This window comes from Octodon degus, unplaced genomic scaffold, assembly GCF_000260255.1.
Source record: "Octodon degus isolate 3935 unplaced genomic scaffold, OctDeg1.0 scaffold00095, whole genome shotgun sequence".
Lineage (NCBI taxonomy): Eukaryota > Metazoa > Chordata > Mammalia > Rodentia > Octodontidae > Octodon > Octodon degus.
Window position 1 is genome coordinate 2,734,062 of NW_004524671.1, and position 20,408 is coordinate 2,754,469.

A 20,408-nucleotide genomic window follows, 5' to 3' on the forward strand; every position below is an offset into this window, starting at 1 on the left:
TCTCTCTCTCTCTCTCTCTGAGGGATGGTACTATAGCTCAAAACCAGAGTATCATGAATGGTAGTACACAAGTGTTGTATCCCTCAGCTACATTCTCAGCCCTTTTACTTCCTAATTTTCTAATCCCTTTATGTTTCTTGCAATATGATTTCTGTATGTTTGTAAAAGTTATAAACACTAGTAGGAATGATGCATTCCTTGAAATTCTTTAGAACCCATCAGCAAAACCACTTGGACTTTGAATCTTTGTGTGTGTGTGTGTGTGTGTGTGTGTGTGTGTGTGTGTGTTCTTCCACCACAATACTGCTAATTTCTAAAGAGGTTATCTATTTAAGTAATGTATTTCTACTAAAATCCAAATATGACTCTGATTTTTTTTTTCCTAGATAAAGTGATTCATTTCAGGAATTCACACTTTACATTTGTTTCTAAATAAATTCACTAGCATATAATTATTCATGAATTTTAAATTATTTTGACTAATGATCAAATTATTTTTCATTTCTTCTACTTCATATTTTACTCATATTTTCTTCTCTTTTGACTTTTCCTACAATCTCATCATTTTCCCCCTACATTATAGATAGTACAATGATTTAAAACTGCTTTTCTAGGGTGGCTTTTGTAGGTTTGAATTATAAGATTCTGGATTCAATACCAAGCACCAGAAAATAAAAAAAGTAATGTTACCTTATCTAGTTTCTATGGTAGAAAACCTGTCATTAATTTTAAACTTATTATGTTTTAACAAGAAAGTTTTTAACCTAGGCATTCTTGAATATTATCTTAATAAAATCATTAAAACTTCAATATAAAGTATTTTCATTGTCATTTTACTTAGTATTTAAGAATTTTCCTTAAGCTTTTCTTTAACTCAAGGGTGATATATAGATTTTAAAATTTGTTTTCCATAATCTGATATGAAATTAATTTATATCTATTGTATTATTTTACACTTAGGAAATTTTGAAATGATTGTAGGAGAATATATTTTATATGATGTACTATTATTTCATTATTATGCATTGAGGCCTTCTAATAACCTTCTGTGAGATTCTCATATAACTTGGAAAAACAAGTTTTGAATGTTCATTTATTCTAAATCAGACTCAATCTTAACATCATAATTCAAACTTCTATTGCTACTTATTTTTTATTGTTTTTAAGAGAGCAAGCAATAAAAACAATGATAAAGAATTTCAAAACAACATAATGGGAAATTAACAATGGCTAATATATTATACATTGTTATTTTCAAAGTAGTTGCTCAGATTACAAGATATAGGCATGCAAAGCTGATCAAACAATATGTGCACAAACCATTCTTTTCAATCAACTAACAGTATTTGGTAATATAGTTGTCTTGGTATTACATATATATTTATAAGTTTTTTCTTTTCCCTTCCATCTTCTCTCCTTTGCCCCATCCCATTTGTTCTTTCTTTTAGAGCAATCTTTTCCTCCTTTCACAATGTGTATTTTACATTTTGGACCTTATTCACTCTTTCAGTTTCTTACAATATAAAGACAATATGATGTTTATATATGTCAGCCTCATTTATTTCACTTATAAGTATGGTTTCCAGTTCCATCCATTTACCTATAAAATCTCCAGTTCACATTCATTTATAGCTGAATAGTACCCCACTGTATAAAAATTACGCATTTTTAATTCATTCCTGGTTGGTGGGCATTTCAGTTGTTTCCAAGGTCTATCTGTTATGAATTCTGCTGCTAATAAATATGAATACACATATAGTTCTGTGCTATAATGTTTTTAATCCTTCTGAGAAAATCCCCAGAACAAGAATAGCTGAGCTGAATGAGACCTATAATCTTAGATTTTGGGGAATTGCCACACTCATTTCCACAGTTGCTACAACAGTCTACACTTCCACCAATAGTAGAGTAGAGTTTCTTTTTCCAAACATCGCCGCCAGCATTTCTTATTGTTTGATTTTTTGATGATAGCCATGTCTCCTAGAGTGAGATAGAATCCCAGTGTTGTTTTAATTTGTATCTCTCAAATGAGCAATAACACTGAACACTTTTTTCATATAATTATTTGCTGTGTGAATTGTTTATCTTATAAGTGTGGTTCAATTCAGATGCCCATTTTTAGACTGCGTCTTTAAATTTGAGGGGTTTTTTTGTTTTTGTTTTTGTTTTTTTCAATTCTGTATGTGTTCTACAAGGAATTCCATTGTCCAGGGAACAGTTAGCTAAACTTTTTTCCACTCTGTGAATATTCTTTTCATTCTGGTGATGATTTCTTTTGATGCACAAAACTTTTTAATAAAATGAGATCACAGTTGTTGATTATTTGACGTATTTCCCATCCAGTTTAGCTTTTGTTCATGAACTCTGCCTACCCTGTCTTCCAGATTTCTACCAACGTTCTCTCCCAGTACATTTAGTCTTTCTCTTTGAATATTTATTTCTTTTATCTATTTTGATTTTAGTTTAGTGGATAGTGATAGACAACAGTCTAGCTTTAGTCTTCAGCATGTGGAAAGCCAGATTTTCCACCATTTGTTAAAGAAGCAATCTTTCTTCTATTGAACACATTTATCCCCTTTGTCAACAATAAGGAGGCTGAGTATGTTTGTAGTATGCTAGATTCTAGTCCCATTTTGGGAAATTTTCTGCTATTATTTCTGCAAACAAATTTTATTTTATTTGTTTTGACTCCTACTTTTTCATTGACATCTATTCTTTTTATCTTATTTTTCTTTGTGTCATCTTGCAGGCATTGAATTATTTCCTCATCTTTTGTTATTTTCAAGAGATCTTTCCTTTCATTATTGCTATCCATGTTCCTGTGATCAAGGTCTGAAAGTCTGTCTTCAGTTTTGTTCAGTTTTACCAGATTTCAATGGAGTTTTTGATTTCCTGGATATCTGGTTAAATTCATTTCACAAATTCCATTTCTTCCCTATATTTAACATTCACAGTTTCCATCCTTTTCCTAACATCATCTATATTTTAATTTTTCACTACTTTAGATTTCCTGAGGAATTTCTTTAGAAATGTTGATATCTTTTTTTTTTACTTGAGAGATTACTTTTGATCTGATTTCTTCTGTAGCCCCTTGGATTTATTTCTTTACCTCATTTGCTTCCATTTCAGAAATTTCATGTATGTGACTTCCGCTGTCTTCTATGTCCATGTCTCCCGGACTTGTTCAGAGTTGCTTAGAGGTCTGCAATTGCATTTTTCTCATTTATCTTATAATTTTCTATTTCAGAAGAATTTTTTGCTTTGTTTTCTGTGATGATCCTTGTGAATTTTTGTAGTACATAGCTGTATCACTAGTATCAAAGGTTTTTCAGGGAAACTGTTATTCAGGGATGACTTTTGTGCATAGGAGATTCTTGGATTGTATCTGACCCAACATTTTACTTTCCCAACTAATTCAAAGTGATATGTTGGCATTTGTCTCAGAGCCCAGTGCTTTGGTGTAGGGCTGTGGTGCTATTATTCCAGAGCTTTCCAGTGTTACTAAAGAAGCGAGAACAACTGATACAACAGATGTGCCATCCTTGTTAAATTAGTAAAATTAACCAGAACAGTAGTATCAAATACAATTTAGAAACTGACAAACTGTGATAAGTATTGATATTTTACATTAAACCATAAGAGCAAAGTTCACAGTTAATATAACAAAATATATCATAACCTATGAGTTTGTATTCAAAGTGTTTCCACTGGTACAGTGGTTTTTACCTGTGGTTGGGAAGCTTAGGAAATATAATGTTTAAATAAAAATAACTGGGAAGGACGTAGTAGCAAGGCTGCAGGACAATAGGTAGTCATGTAAAACTAGATAGTAATTTTTGAAAACTAGAGAAGGGGCAAAAAGAGAAACAATGAAGAAGTATTCAAGGTATTATCTGAATTTGTTCTCTGGGCTTGGGGGATGGGATTTGTTTTCTGTGTCTGGAGTTCTCTCCAGCCATTTTTAAAAGAGGATAAAAGAAGGAAGGAAAGAAAGAAAGAAAGAAAGAAAGAAAGAAAGAAAGAAAGAAAGAAAGAAAGAAAGAAAAAAGGAAAGAAAAGAAAGTAGAAAAAGAAAATTAAAACAAAAAATGAGCCAGTTGCCAGGTCCTGGGAGCAAGTAAATGCAATTTTAAAGAAATGGGTGAAGAATAGAGTACAATGAAAAGAGAGTCAAGAATAGATAAGAGCAAAAAGAGATATGTCCCACAAGTAGCACAAACCATTGCAGAACAGGATGACAGTAGAACAGAAAGATCACAGTGGCCATGAAATCAGTGGCCACCATCATTTTTATCTCCTTCCGTTCCAGGAAGGCAGAGGTGTCTCTCCCTATGCATTCTGGATGTCATTGGTAGTTCATATTCTTTTGAACAGAATCAATTTCCATTCAGCTTACATTTTGTTTTCAGCCTCTGGTCCAGATCTTCAAAGCCAATTTGTTGCTGAAGATAGGTTGTAATTCATGCGGTCAGTGGAAAGCTCAGACTTTTCTACAGTAGCTTCCAAAGTCTCTCTCCTATATACAAGCAGATCTTGGGGTCCTGAAAGAGGCATTTGCCCAGGATTTCTCAATTAACCCCACACAGGAAATTATGCTTTATGTTCTTCCCAGATTCCTCAAGGGTTACATCTGTATCTCAGACCATCTGGAAGCACAAGTGGCTAACTTTCAAGCACAACTCAAGTCTTTGATTGTAAGTTAAAACTAAAATCCTAGTTGTTTTTATATCAAGCTGCTTATAACTTGAAGGCTCTGTGGACATCCTGTTTTCCAGACTGTCTGCCACACCCTAATCTCCTACCTTACTATTAATCAAAGGATGAATCCTGTAGAACAAGTGGTGTCAGCATAATCTTGTATTTTTTTAATTCCATCTTTTATTAATTACATTCAATTTATTTCTACCTACTGTAATTAACATGTCAAAATTAACTTGGGTAACTTAAGGTTTTTTGTTTGTTTCTCACATTTTACTTCATTATGCTTTTTCCCATATGGCAAGGATTGTTCCTTTTTCTCTTTTTTGCTCTCTTGGCTCTGATTAGTAAACACAATTTCCAACACCAATCTATGTCTCACAAGCAAGAAAAGTAGTTTATTTAACATGATTTAAGTATAAATTATTATGATTCTGTTCATAAAGTGATCCTCGAGTTTTTAAGACAATGAATTATAATTACGGTACTTCCTATGTATCTCACAGTATATTTCACACTTTATTTATGTCATACTTTCCTAAATATTTAGAAATGGTAAGCATCCTGATGTCTTAATTGTATGAAAATGCCTTCTCTATGAGAATTTAATAGACTATAAAATTTGAAGTAAACATTTCTTTTTCTTCAAAAATGTCAAACTATTCCATTATATTCTGGCTTTCAGATGTGAGCAACGAAGCTAACATCCACGTTTCAATATTTTAGATATGATTTCATTCCTTTAGACTTTTCAAATATTTCAAACTGTCCTTCACTGTGTACATTTTCCAAATGTGGGTTTCCACATTTATAACTGTGTTTGTTAAAGTTTGATTTTATTTCATGGAACTTTTATGGCATTTGTATTTTTTTATTTGTAATGGCTTACTGCTTCTTCAGATCATTAGTATTTGTTATATCTTTTTTGCAGGTATTACTATGAAAACAAAAATCTTTACTATTTACCTTTAATTAAAACTAAAATTATAATTTCTGTATATGTCCCCAATTAAATCACAGTCCCCTTACCTAGAACATTTCCAGAGTCATGTCTAGGTAATTGTTCACTGATTATCTTTTTACATTAAAATATGTCCTAATTTTTATAATAAAAGGTGTAGCTGTCCTATGTTCTATAAGATCCAAAGAAGGAGCCTTGAGCATAACTCATTTTGTCTTATATTCTTTTATTTGTTTAGTATATGTTTGTGGTACATAGTGAACACATTCACTCTACTGAGCTGGTATATATACATTATAACCCTATTTTTACATCTCCTCTCCCTTGCATTTTCTCAGCAGGAAAACCCTATCAAATTCTTGTCAGAATTTGATAGGCAAGATTTGCTTTGGAGTGGCCGGGCCCCAGTGCTGAGATCTAGGCAAAAAATCACCTGTTCGCTGCCCAACTTCAACTGGGACAGCAGTGCTACTTTTCAGTAAAACACTCAGTCAGTGTCTCTCACCCTTTTGGTCTTTGCCTGTTTAATCACATAACCTTAACTATATGAGAGTAGGAGATGACTGTGAAGGACTTGGCAGTTTATTTGCACCTCAGCAGATTTTGATGCTATCCTGCTATTAAGGGGGACCAGGAAGGTGTTATTTTTCTTTTTAAAGTAGCACAATACAGAGAACTCCCTTAACAAGCCACAGTCGATTCCTGCTTAGATTTCTTTTATTCATCCCAGGCCACTTCACAATCATCTTCATCTCCCCGGGAAATTCTGTAGGATTTAACACTCATTTTTCAAACATGTATACTCCTATACGTTCTCGACATTGCTGTAGTTGGGTTTGGTAGAGGCAACCAGCAGCCCCTAGTCAATATTTTTCAAAACAAAAATTTTAAAAATCCAGAACTCTTTACCATAATTTTTCTAATACTATTGACTCCAAACAGTAAGTCAAATAATTTATATAGAGCAAGGCAAAAGACTGGAATATATAAATATAAATAAAGGTATGTTATCCAAATCCTTAAAAGGTATAAAATTACACAAATCTATTGTTGCTTCTATAGTCTCACCTGAACAAATAAATCATAAAAAACTTTAAAATGGATGGCCAACATCTAGCTATAGCGAGAGCTAATCCTCATCAATAGCCTCACACCCATGGCCCAGCTAAGATGTTATTTAATATATAGGATCAAGTGAAAAATAAAAATGCAACACCTGTACACATAAAATAGATGAAAAGGGCCAACAGGTATAAAACCGTAAAGCATTTTACTTTCTTTTTAAGTCTCTATCAATTTCTTCTGGGTGTTTTGTGTTTGTTATTGAAACAAAGAAAAATCATAATTTTATAAATCTTATATCCTCACTTTTTATGATGCCAATTTAAATGCAAATATTTTATATTACAAAATGTTTATATTGTATCTTTTTATATTGCATGATGTGAATTTTACATGTAAATATAGATGTATTTGACTTGCAATCCAAATTACCTAAATTATTGATTCATGTTTTGTAGCTTGTATAGGCATGTGTGTTTCACTATTACCAGAAAAGTAAAAACACTGTTTTACTTCAACTTCTTTTTAGTTTTTTAAACTTTTATTTATTTTTCTATTTATTTATTCGATACAAGATATCAAATAAAAGTAAAGAAAGATTAAAAAAAAGTATTGAAATCACCCTACTTTTGTCTTTTTTGCCATCATTTCTACCACAAATAATTGAGAAACACAAAGAAGAAAGTATATAATTGGGCTAATTGTGTCTTTTAGAGCACCACAACTTTCTTTCTGCATTCAAAGCAACTTCTGACTCAAGTAGATTGTGGCCTCTCCAGTCTGTCGACCCCCTCACTTAGTCAGAGGTCTAACATCGCTACCTGTACTTTCTTTGAATCTCATGGATTATAAGTCTGCTGGACTTTGTGCTTATTGGTATGTGAATGTTGCATGCTTGCATGGCAAGGAAGTGTGGTAGGCCCTCATGCAGTGTGTAAATCCTCCATTGTCTTCTTAGATTTCATCTTTAAAGCATAAATTTAAAGGTGAAATTGTTAAGAATATTAAGATAATTATAGCAAAACATTACAATATGTTTTGACTTTTTCTCTGTTTTGCTGCCTAGGTGACTATACACATTATAAATTTATAAAGCCAGCCTTTGGTCTACTCTACTCTTTCTCTCCTTTTGGCTCTGTCCTGCTCACCTTATCCTTATTTCATCCTGTATACTCAAGCTTTGCCAAATCCCCTGAATGTGGCTGTGTGCTGGGAGGATGGACTCAGGGAGAGTTCTATAAAGTCACTGAAAGGACACTTGAAACCTGTAGACAAGAAACTTCAGGTTATGGATGCTGGTTTAGGCACATAGAATCTGACCCACATTGAATGTCTCCCAAGTCCCTTGATCTCTTCATATCACGAGAAGGGAAGTACCCAAAGCCAGCCCAGAGAAGGACCCTAGAAAGCACAGGGCCCATGGCAGGGACTCTGTACCTGATCTTAGATAATACCAAGAACATAGCCCATAAAATGTTATTCTCATCCTCATCATAGCCCATCTTATTTTTAATTTAGCATTTCTCATAAATTTCATCTCATCCTGAATGTTAGTTTTATTAATCATTTTCCTTTTGTTGCGTGGCTCTCTTTTGTCCTTTTTAAAATCAATTCTACTAGAGAGATACTTGAGTAGCTACAAAATTCTCGGTAGACCTCCCTGGTTTCACCCACATTTACGTTATTAATGACAGTATTGTCATTTTCTAATGTTCCTGTGAATTGACACAGGCAAGTGAAAGATCTAGAATAAGAAAACTGTAGAATTGTATAGTCTTAAGGGATCTCTGGCTCAAGTAGTTATTTAATTAAGAGGCTTTTCTTAAGGAGAACAGGCAACAGAGTAGATCCCAGATATTTCAACTCCCAGTTGAAAGTCCTACACTCTGCTGTCTCAAAAGATAATTAGCTTGTGATGTCTTAATCTTTTGACAATGGATCATGAGGTTAGCCTATAGGCCTGGACAAAAATGCATCTCTGGATTTCAGGATCCAGGAGAAAAGGCAAATGTGGTGGTAGCTTAAAATAAGCATGCATGAATATGGCAAAAAGTGGTCATCAAAGTCCTATTTTTCTTGAAGTTTTATGTTTCTTTCTGTTATTTAGCAATGAAAGCTGGCATAAAAGATAAAACCTATAAGCATCTCAGCTATAAAACACAGAAATGAAAAATTATACATGGGTGAAAAATATACATTTAACATTAAAAATAGAGAGATGGAGCGATAGCTCAGTGAACTAAAGTGCCTGCTTAGGCAAGCTTAGGAAAGTGCAGGGACCATGGTTAGATCCCTGTCACCACATGCCACACCAGCCCCACCACCAGGGTAGACTGAGCTGGCCAGAGTCTTAGCTTAAGATCCCTATAAGTCTTAGCTTAGTGGATCCCTATAATCCCAGTGCTGGGGAGGCTGAAAGCAAGAGGATCACTACAAGTCTGAGCCACATAATGAGACCCTGCAACAACCAAATACATTTAAAAAAATTAGAAGCAATGATGACACAGTTAATTTACATGTAATGTTTTGCAAACAGCTACTCCAAAAGAGGCTTTTGTCAGTCCTGGTATTGGTCAACAGTTTTTAAAATAATGCTCTGTAACAAGAAATCAAAGAAATTATCGGCTTACCCACCGATCATTGCTTTGCATGGATCAACTGGACAAGTGATGCTGGGATGCTTTGTGCTGTGGGCCACCAGGTCCAGCTCTGGAGTCAGTTCCATTTATCATATAAGCAAGGAAAACAGAGTTCTTCTCATGATGACGCCAGTTTTCAGGACTTAGATAACTAGGACCTTGTAAGACACAAGCTCAGAACTAGCACAACACCAGCTCTGGCCATGCTCCATTAGCCCAAGTGTGTCATGGAACCAAGCCCAAATTTGAAGACTGCAGGAAGGAAGTCAACCCAGACTGAGGCCCTGCTAAGAGTTCCATGCAGGGAGGACAGAAGAATTGGAAATACACATTCAAACTGGAAAGATGTTAATAAGAAGAAACAAGAAGGAAGCATTTTACAACCAAGCCTGAAGGTATTAATCCTATTAAAAATATATTTTGTTAATTGGTGGGAGTCTTTTTAAAAGTTCTCTGTCAGTAAATGATCATGAATATTTTTCTTCTTAGGAAATCTGATGATGGTCATTTCATGAAACATGGATTTTTCAACTTAGGTTGTTTCACTGTTCATGTTCTCAAAAAATGAGTACCATCCAGAAGATTCCAACCTGATATCTCTAAACTACTTAATAGCATGACTGTGTTCTCTTGTTAATAATGCAGTGCCACAAACTGGGTAAGTAATAAAAAGAAGTTTATTTTGGCTTATGGTTCTGGCCCACGGTCTGTGGCCCCATCCTGCAATGCCTCCTTGCTCCCAGAGATTCAGGGTCGTACAGGACATTACACAGGGAGAGACATCTAGCATCCCAGATATATAAGCAAACTGGTTCTTACAGTTAGAACCAATCCATTAATTCATCAATCCATTAATTACATAAATGCATTAATCCACTCAAGAAGGCAGAGCCACAACCACATTTAGAGGTCCCACTTGAGCCCATTTCACAATGTCTCACAATGGAAATTAAATTTCAACATTAATTTCAGAGGAAAATATCATATTCAAGGCATAGCAGTGGCCATGCTCTTTTCGTATGGCTAGGTTATAGCTTGTTTTGGAAAAGTATTTTAAAAGTTTGGCTGAATTGAAGAGTGACTTTCACAGCTTTTCCTTTGGGAATCCTGGTAACTTGATTACTTTTCTCTCATAGCTGGAACAAAATACCCAACACCAAAAATTAAGGAAGGAAAGGTTTTTTTCAGTTCACAGTTTGTGGAGGTTTCACTCCACACTTGGCTGGCACCAAGGCAGTATTGGCCATGGTAGAGAGGAGTAGTTCATGGTGGCAGAAAACAGCAAAAGCAGCCGAGCAAAAGGCATGAGCCAAGAGCAAGCTTTTCTCCCTCCTTCTACTGTCTGCAGCCTCCCAGCCACAGCATGAATGTAGCCCTCACATCCATCATCCCAGCATTGGACCATGAATCAATCAAAAACTCTAGCATCCTGCCCCATGAGGGCATGAGGCTTTAGGGGGACAGCTAGACACAAACCATAACACCTGGTGACTTTAACTCTTATAGTAAAGGTTTAAAACAAATAAGAAAAAACACAAGTGATACTATAAAATGAGGTGGTAGTCAGAAATAAGTTTGACTTGAGGAAATAATTATATCTAGTAATTATATCAAGACTGTCATTTTTGAAAAAGGTCATTTTTTTCTATCCCTGCTTAGCCTTCAGATGTAATAAAATACATTATACAGCCCTTCCCTAACCAACTTCAACTATATTCTATAACAGGAAGTTCTCAGTTACATGTTTTAAGAAGACATCAAGGGAAAACAAAAAGAAAGCAGCTACTTTGGAAATAACATTTTGAAAATGAGCACTCCATATTAGATCTGAACTTTGTTTTATTTTCAAAATACACTTTGTATAGCTTCATGTTTACCTGCTTATATTTAAAATACTGTGTGTTGCTTTTCATGTGGAGGATATAATATGCAAGTCAGCCAGAGTTCAGTGATCATTCATTTTTGATACCTACTTTAAAATATTTATATTAAGAGAAATTAATGAAAGGTAAAATGTGCTGAGACTTTTATGTAATAGGATTTCCAGTATAGACCAAGCTAATTATTCTTCTTACACCTATGATTAGCATTTTAAATAATCAGGAAAAAAATAACTGTTATGGATAATTTCCTCAAGTCATCCAGTTGCAAACCATCTTGTCTCTGCAGAAAAGTGCAAGAGGAAGAATTAGATCAATTTTTAAAAGCTGTTTTCCCTTGAATTTACTGTAAGAATTCATCACCTTAGCACATGATCTTAACTAAGCAAGCTTATATTTTATATATAATGTTTATAAATGTGATTTTTGTGAGGAGTTTATATTTAGCTGTCCACATGGTTGTGCCAAACAGAACGGGAAGATTTCAATATATTAAAATATGATCTTAACAGAAAGAAGATATTCACTCTATGCTATGTAATTTTTCTCCAGATATTTAAAAACAAATGAAACAAAGACATAACATCAACAAGATTATAAAGGTTTTGTGGGTTTTTTTCTTACATAAACATAAGGTAAATAGCCAAGGTTGGATATTGCATCTTACAAAAAACCTTTCCCTTTTTTTCAAGTATAGCTTAACATTTTTATATTTTGTCCTATATAACCCACATCCAAAAGTGATAAAGCACATATTACTGCAGTTATTTTATAGAAAAGGAAGCTGAGATTCAGAACATATAAACGTTTTGCTAGGAGACATACTACAGCAACAACAAAAAATGATAGAGGTGGGATGAAAATAGAAATCCAGGAGTTTTTCTGCTAAACCAATGATTGTATTGTTCCCAGTAGTTTCTCATATACAAGGTTCCCCTAAGAAGGCACTAGAAGGTAAAACATAGATAGCCAGCAACGTAGAACCGGGGCTTATTTCTCCAATGTAGGAGTATAACATCAAGGAAAGCAAGAACAATTTGAGTCAAAAGTACACACTCAGAAATGAGCTTTATTTTTTTAGGTATTTTGTACAGTGTCTCACTACACAGCTCACGTTTGTAGCGATCCTCCGGTTTTCAACCTCCCTATTGCTGAGATTACAGGCATGTGCCACCATGCCTAGTTTTGGTGTCGGTGGCCAGCTCAGTGCACCCAAGGGTGGGTAGCACCAAGCTATCTCGCCAGCCCCCTTCTTCTTCCTCTTCCTCTTCCTCTTCCTCTTCCTCTTCTTCTTTCTTCCTCTTCCTCTTCCTCTTCCTCTTCTTCTTCTTCTTCTTCTTCTTCTTCTTCTTCTTCTTCTTCTTCTTCTTCTTCTTCTTCTTCTTCTTCTTCTTCTGACATTTACCTCCTTTATAGCTCAAGTTCTATACTCTCAGTAATTATATATTTCTCTTATTGAGAAAAAAGCTGGAGAAGATGTAGTAGAGAATCACTCTTTCCTTTCTCCTGCTCCATACTGCCAAAGAGGTCTTGGGAGGCAGGGAAGACCATAGATGTTGGGTATTATGGCTTTTATCTAGATGTCCCCCAATAGCCTTAGTGCTCACAGGTGGAGCTGTTGGGAGTGGCTGGATTTAAGATGTGTGCGTTTGGATTAAAGGTGTGTGATAACTGAATTAATCCACTGATTGGTTTAGCATAGTTCTAACTGTGGGTAATGGGAATCTCCACCCCTCCACCCCTAGCTGTGGATAGCACCAGCCAGTAGGAAGGGGAGGCTTGCTGCTGCTGCTGCTGCTGCTGCTGCTGCTGCTGCTGCTGCTGCTGCTTGCTGCTTTATACATGCCCAGCCCCTCTTCCATCAAGTCCTGCCTTGAAGCCAGCTGAGTTTTAAAACCTCTACAAACTATGGGTCAAAATAAACCATTTGTCCTTTAACTTGTGAGTCTTGGGTATTTCCTCTCAGCCAATGAAGAAGTACCAAAGTCACAGAAACACAAAACAGATTTTATTCAGGATTATTTCAACGTGATGGGAGAACTTAAGTATACAACTGGGTTCAATTCTAAACAGTGTGGGCAAAAGGATATTTTTAGCCAGGAGCACACAGTGAAGGTTCAGTGGATGGAAAGTATCAGGGCAAAGAAATGATTTGGGCTAAATGGATTTGGGCTAAATAGATGCTGACAGGATTCTTTCTGAAGCCAGGCCAGGAAGACCAGACAGCCCTTAGGGCAGAGTGAAGAACAAGGAACCTATTAGCTCTGTGATCAGATACAGAGAATGGGGGATTTGGGGCTAAACCAAATTAGCAAAATTTATGCCAAAGTTGGATTTTATAAGGAAGTACACAAGAGTCTAGGACAGTGGTGGTGAACCTTCTAGCACTTTCAGTGTTACAAACAGCCTGCTGCATGCAGTATGCGTGCATTGGTTTCCCACCACTGTGCTAGGAGAAGGTTCCAGAGCCTGATGGAAGTTTGACCAAGTAAAAAAGAACTCTGCTGTAGGAGATTAACACCAAAGAGAGTTAAAAAAAAAATTCTGGGCTGATGCAGGATTTGGGGAGGTAGGTCAGTTTAAAGGCCCCACAAAATCAGAGCAATTATAACTACAATAACAGCTAGGTATCAAAATTGTGTCTCACTGTATTCCTGATTATAACTAAAAGCCATGTTATTCCTGATAACTTATCTGAAAAATACTGTTTACCTGGGCTGGCCAGATAGCTCAGCAGACTACAGCACCTGCTTAGGCAGAGCAGCAGCTGGGGTTCAATCCCCAGCTTGCTATGCCGGCCCTGCTCCTGGGGCATGCTGAGACAGTGACTGAGACTGTGCATGGTGGCACACACCTATAATCCCAGCACTTGGGAGGCCAAAAACAGGAGAATCACTATGAGTCTGATCTATTTAGTGAGACCCTGTAGATGCTATAGACTCGGTCCTAAATATCTTTTTAAAAATAAATAAACATGTAACGTTTACCAAGACAATAGCATGCTATATGAGGTCTTCCCTTTTTTCCATGATTAATATCTAATGATCATTTTTTTATGTATTGGGAACTATGTTTCTCATTAATTGCTATATAAAGTTATTAAATATTCGTTCCTCACAATTAAAAATTTTTGTATTATTTATTTGATATTGGTAATGGGAATAAATGAGAAAAGGAAAAGAAGGAAGGAAGGAAGGAAGGAAGGAAGGAAGGAAGGAAGGAAGGAAAGAAGGAAGGAAGGAAACCTAAGAATTGTATTACAAAGAGCGTTGACCAAATGACAGAGAGAACACCTGAGTAGCCTCCAGATCCATGCACTCTGTGGTGCAAAAGACAACATAAAACACCCTCCCTGCTGCTGCCTACATTCATTTTGCAAAGTGATATCATTTGTTACTTGTTAAGAATTGGCTTATTTTGCTTTCCACATTCAAGAAAAAAAAAATCTTATGACCTACAGGAGAGCGAAATGTAATTAGTAAGAACAATACTGAATCGGAGATGGCTTACATCTTTGCAAAAGACATAAGGGAAAAGCACATGTGTATTTTAAACTTGCTACTATAGAGTTTGCCTTTTAATATTTTGTACTTGTTAAGTATCTAGACTATACATAGTGGGAAATATGACTCATTTGTTCAGAGACAGAGATCAAAGCGAGACTCCCATCCATCAACCCTTTTGCTCATCAACCCTTTTACTATGCAATGAGAATGGACAAACATGACACAGAGAACCTGTGGGTACAACTAGCAAACAGAGTTTCTCCTTCAGCTGGATCATTTTAAACATACCAACAACTGAGAGACTGAAAATGATGTTAATTTTCTTACTAGAAAAGTGTGAGATTCTTCCTTCCTTCAAGGCTCAGAGTTCAAATTTGTTGCTTACTGTTTAAAGTAAAATTTAAAAAGAGAAAGAGAAAAGAAAGGAAAACGCTGTTGCACCCTATTGCTGCTAGAGGGTGAGAACACCCTGACCTTTAGCTGCAGCTCTGACAGGAGTGTTGCTCTGCTTTTTGACAATTTACAATACTACCCTGGAATTAGAGATTTACATAACAGGAAGACAGTATTAGAGCTAGTACATTGAAACACATTTCTGATTCGGCATAACTACCCTACATATATTTCATTAACCAGCAGGTACATTTCCCACGCCTTCAATTAATACTGGTTTCATTTTAAATGCAATCAGTTAAGAGGAGATGTGATAAGAAAACATCAATGTCAAGCAAGCACTCCTCAAACACAGCTGATTTATCTCTTTGGCAATTCATTAAAATGCAAAATATAGTGAAATTGATTTTCAGCACTTTAAGGCAGGAACGTTTGTAATAGTGTTAATTTGCAAATTCTCTCTTGCTCGCTTTTTTATAAGCCTCTGTGCTACAGTTGCCATATTTAGCCAGAGGCTATTTTTTATTGTGCGGACAGAAAATGAACAGCGAACATTTATTTCTCATATCTCTCTGAGAAACCTGAGGTGCATGAAGATATTTGTGCTGTAACAGGCGTACTCAATCTCCTTCACTTGCTTTAGTCGCTATAGATCACCAGCAAACTCCTGGCTAGTCCTGCTGTAGCAATTAACCTGCTGGAGCTCCCTCCTGTCAGGCTAAGTAATAATAAACTCCTCTTCCCAGCACCGCTGAGGGAGACAGAGCTATAGATTCTGGTTCTGCAGCTTTCATGGAGGCTGAATTACTCAGAATCGGCATGATGAAGAAGATGACATGGTATTAGTTAAAAAGTCATGCTTCTTTCTTCCCTTCCTCCTGACCGATGTTTAAACCTATTAAGGATTAAAGCGAGAGATCTCATCCTCTTTGGCACATAGGTCCCAAAATAGAAGTTCTCGAAAGACTATTTACAATACTCTGTCAATTTCCCACATTAGGAATCAGAGTAAATACCAGCAGGAAGTGTTAGAGTCAAAATTCTAGCTCATATTAACTTAGTAAATGGCTAAAAATAATCTTTTAACCTCTAAGAGACAAAAGGAACAGGTTTGTTTCGAGTAATTAGTCATGTTTCAATTGTTATTCTTATAAGCAATGAAAAGATCCCCTGTTTGTGTTTCTTGGGTTGGTTTCAAGAGGACTCAATTGTGATGAATTGTAAATTAAAAATCCGGATATACAATCTGTCAGATAACAACTTGTTAGACTCCAGAAATAACATATCCCTGACAATAAACCTTGTCTTTATGGGAAAGGCAGTGTTATAAATGTCATAATGGATTGCAAATGAACCAGCTGTTTATATTCTACACTAGTACACGAAGGAGAGAAGAGCAAGCCAGGGAATAAAAGGAGATTGAGGAAAATTTACTAGTACGGAGTTATGGAAAAAGGCCCAAGGAACTCAATTTTTTACGCATTCCCATCCAATTTACCCTTGCTGGTGACTTGTGGGGGAAGTGCCGCTTTTGAAACCAATTGTATTATTCCCCTTTAAGATGCCTTCTCGTGTATTCAATAGACCCATCACAGTTATATGTGCCTTTCTCAGTCTCCGGCTGCCCTCGCCATACGAGATTGGTTACTGTCTGAGGACTTGGCAAGAAGGATTTGAATGCAATTTTAAAGGCCAGGCAGAGAGCAGCTTTCAAAACACTGTAAGCTTAGAAAAGCAGAGTTAGTGGCCCAGGGGCTGTGCAGCTACCTTTCGCTGTCTCATTTCACTTTCAACTAAATCACCTTTTGATCGGGGCCAGGTGAAAAAACAGCAGCAGGGCATTTCTAATTGAATGGCTCCACCCACCCGAAGCCTTGCAAATGGCAATTATCTGTAACTGCGTTATTGCTAGCGTCATCTGCATTAGCCCCGTGGAGACGCGCGAGTCCCTTTGAGAACAGAAGCACTTTGCTCTCCTATGTCTGATTAAATCTATGTCTGCCAGGAGATTTCAGCACACCACCAGGGTGGTCAGGAATGCTCGTTAATGGATTGCCATTTTCTGCACCTCAGGTTAGATTGGAGCTCTTTGTCATGCAAAGCTCTCATTTCAAGTTTCATACCTTCTTTTCTCAGCCAACAGTTGAACCCAGAGCAAGGATGTGGAGGGGGGTGCAGGGTGCAGCTCAGCTTCAAAATTAAGAACATGGCTTCAGACCTGGTGTGGGGATACACACCTGTCATCCTAGCATTCAGGAGGTTGAGGCTGGAGGATTGCTGTGAGTTTGGGTCCAGGCTGGGCTACAAAATGAGTTCAAGGCCAGCCTGAACTTCATAGTGAATCCCATTTTGAAAAAGACAAGATAATAATAAATAAGTAAATAAAAAGTTATTTCATAAGAAATTATAACTTCTCTATTTAAACATCCACCACAGCGGCCAGGCCAAATATCTCAGCGGATTAAAGCTCCTGTTTAGGCAGCCGGGGTTTGATCCCTGCTGTGCTGTGCCAGCTCCACCCCCAGGGCATGCCATGGAGACTGGGCATGGTGGCACATGCCTGTAATCCCAGCTCTTGGGAGGCTGAACACAGGCAGATCACTAGAACTCCAATTTATGTAGTGAGACCCTGTACTAAAATGCAAAAATAAAGAAATAATGAACATCACCTAAGGCAACTTGCCCCTGGCTGTCTGTCTGGTTTGTTATCTCTATAATACTCATGAAATGAAAGTTTTTAATTAATCCATTTACAAGTCTGTGTAGCTCCCAGTATATAGGTTAGTGCAGCAGAAACCTACAGCCAAGGAAAATCCCACCTTTTAAATTTGTTTTTGAAGCTCCTGTGATTTTATTCCCAATGATATCGTGAACAGTACTGTCCCACAAAGGTGCCTGTCATGTTTCAGGAGATGGGCAGAGCACATCAGGGGGCACAACTGTCCATAAGACTCTTAACTTACGCATGTGCAGTACAATGTTCCAAAGCTTACTTCATAGACACTCTTAGGGTGCTGTGGTTCATTATGGTGCATTGTTTTCCCTCAGCGTAATTCCATGCACATAGTCATTGGACCTAGAGCCTAGAGGAAGCCCCTGGTCTACTGAGTTCTGTCAGGGGACCACCTTTCTTCAGGAAGGATACACCTTGCTCCCTCCTAAGCACATATTCTCTCAGTTTCTTTTCCGATCCCCTAAAATGTTGAGGTACAAACATCTTCTCTCTTAGCATTTTCAGGCTTCACAGTTTTAGATATCTCATTCACCTTCAAGTTCTTTATATAAATTCACGGTTCATAAGCTCATCACCTAGTCAGTTCCCACTCCTGAAATTCGAAAACATGGATTCAGCTGCTTTCTTGTACACGGGATATCCCACTGGCACTGAAATTTATTATATCCAAAACAGGATTCATACAACATGCATAACATTTCGATTCATTATCTGTACAAAATCCTAAAAGATAGGAAACTAAAGCATGGTCCATTTTACTGGCTTGATGAGAAATTCATTTTCACAAGTTATATGGTCACAGGAGTTAAATTTGCACCTGAATACTCCAGAATACGGTAGATAAAGTGCTGCACACCTTGGCATTTTCTTTCACTTATTTCATTCACCGTAGTGGCCCTTCCCCAGCCATCAGTCTAATCACGTCTTCATGGATGCCTTCTTAATCTTAGACAAAGACTTGAGTTTCCAGGACTAGAGACTTACAAGAAAGAGTGCCTGCAATCATGTGTTTGATTTTTAATTCTCAGTTCTGTAGGAGAAACTTTGGGCAGATACCAGCAGTCTTTGAAGCTAGGAAAATGAAAGAAGATAAATGGGGGAAGAGGAATAGTTTAGAAACAGGGAACAAGTGTGGAAGCCCTGGTAAAGAAAATAGCAAAATAAAAGGAGCATTCTCAAGTAACAGAATGATCTTTTTTATAGATACAACATGAAGAATGAAAGTGGAGAGGGACCAGGTCATACAGAGCTTTCCTGGCCAATGTAAAGATCTGGAAATGTGCACTACACAAGAAAAGAAATATTTAAGCAGTGTGGTGAGGAAGCCAACTCTCAGACAGGGGTTGCAGCTCAGTGGCATGAGTGCCTGCCTGGCAAGTGGAAGGTCCTGAGTATAGCTCTTGGTGGCTCTTGGAAAAAAAAAAAAAAAAAAAAAAATTCCTTTATTTAATTCTTAGTCATAGCTGGGAGTGGAGACCAGACATTAAAAATTTGTCTTATACACGGTGAATATTGATAAGGAAAGACAGAAGAAAAGGGACAGATTGGGGTCTTTTTACTCATGCACCAAAGGTTCAAGCAAGCCAGGGCACTCGTTGTAAAATATTAAAGGTGAAGGGTTTGAGATTACCTATCTGTCTCTGAAACTTTATTTTCAGAGCAGTGTTAGGCTTTCAGCAAAATAGTGCTCTAAGTACAGAGTAAATGGTTCACACTCACCCACTCTCTGTTCCCTTCCCCACTCCAAAAAGGATCCTCAACTGTCACACCCAGCACCACTTTGCATCATTGATGCATCTATGCTGACACATCAGAATGCCCCAAATCCATAGCTTACCTTACCCGCCCTTTTGGCAGCACACATCCTGTGGATTTAGCAAACATTATAATGTCATCCTACAGTACCGTGCGGAAAGTTTCACAGTCCGGCTTTACAGTCTGCCTACTCAGACTCTCATGCTCTGCACCCCTACCAACCACTGTTTTTTTTCTTTATCTTTTTCCTTTGTTTTGCCTTCCTAGAATACCATATACTCCGAATCTACTAGTATATGCCCTTCTCAGATTGGCTTTGTTTGCTTCGTAATGAGCACTTAAATTTCTTTAATATGTTTTTGTGCCCTTGTGGTTCATTTCTTTTTAATTCTAAATAACATTCCGTTGCTTGGATACCACAGCTTTTCTATCCATTCGTCAGCTGAAAGACATCTTGGGTTCTTCCAAGGTATGGCCATTATGAATAAAACTACTGTAGACATAACTACCTGTAGTCTGCAACTCCTTTGGAAAAACACTGAGAAGCACAACTGCTGTATCCTTTGTAGGGTATGCTTAGTCTTAAAAGAAACTGCCCAACATGCTTCCAAAGTTGCTGTACAGTCTTGCACTGGACCAGTAAATGATGAGAGTTCCTCTGGCTCCACATTTGCATCCTCATTAAGGTCGGAATTTTGAACTTCAGCTATTCTGATACATATGTAGATCATTAGTTTAATTTGTAATTCCCTAATGACCAATGATATTGAGCATCTTTTT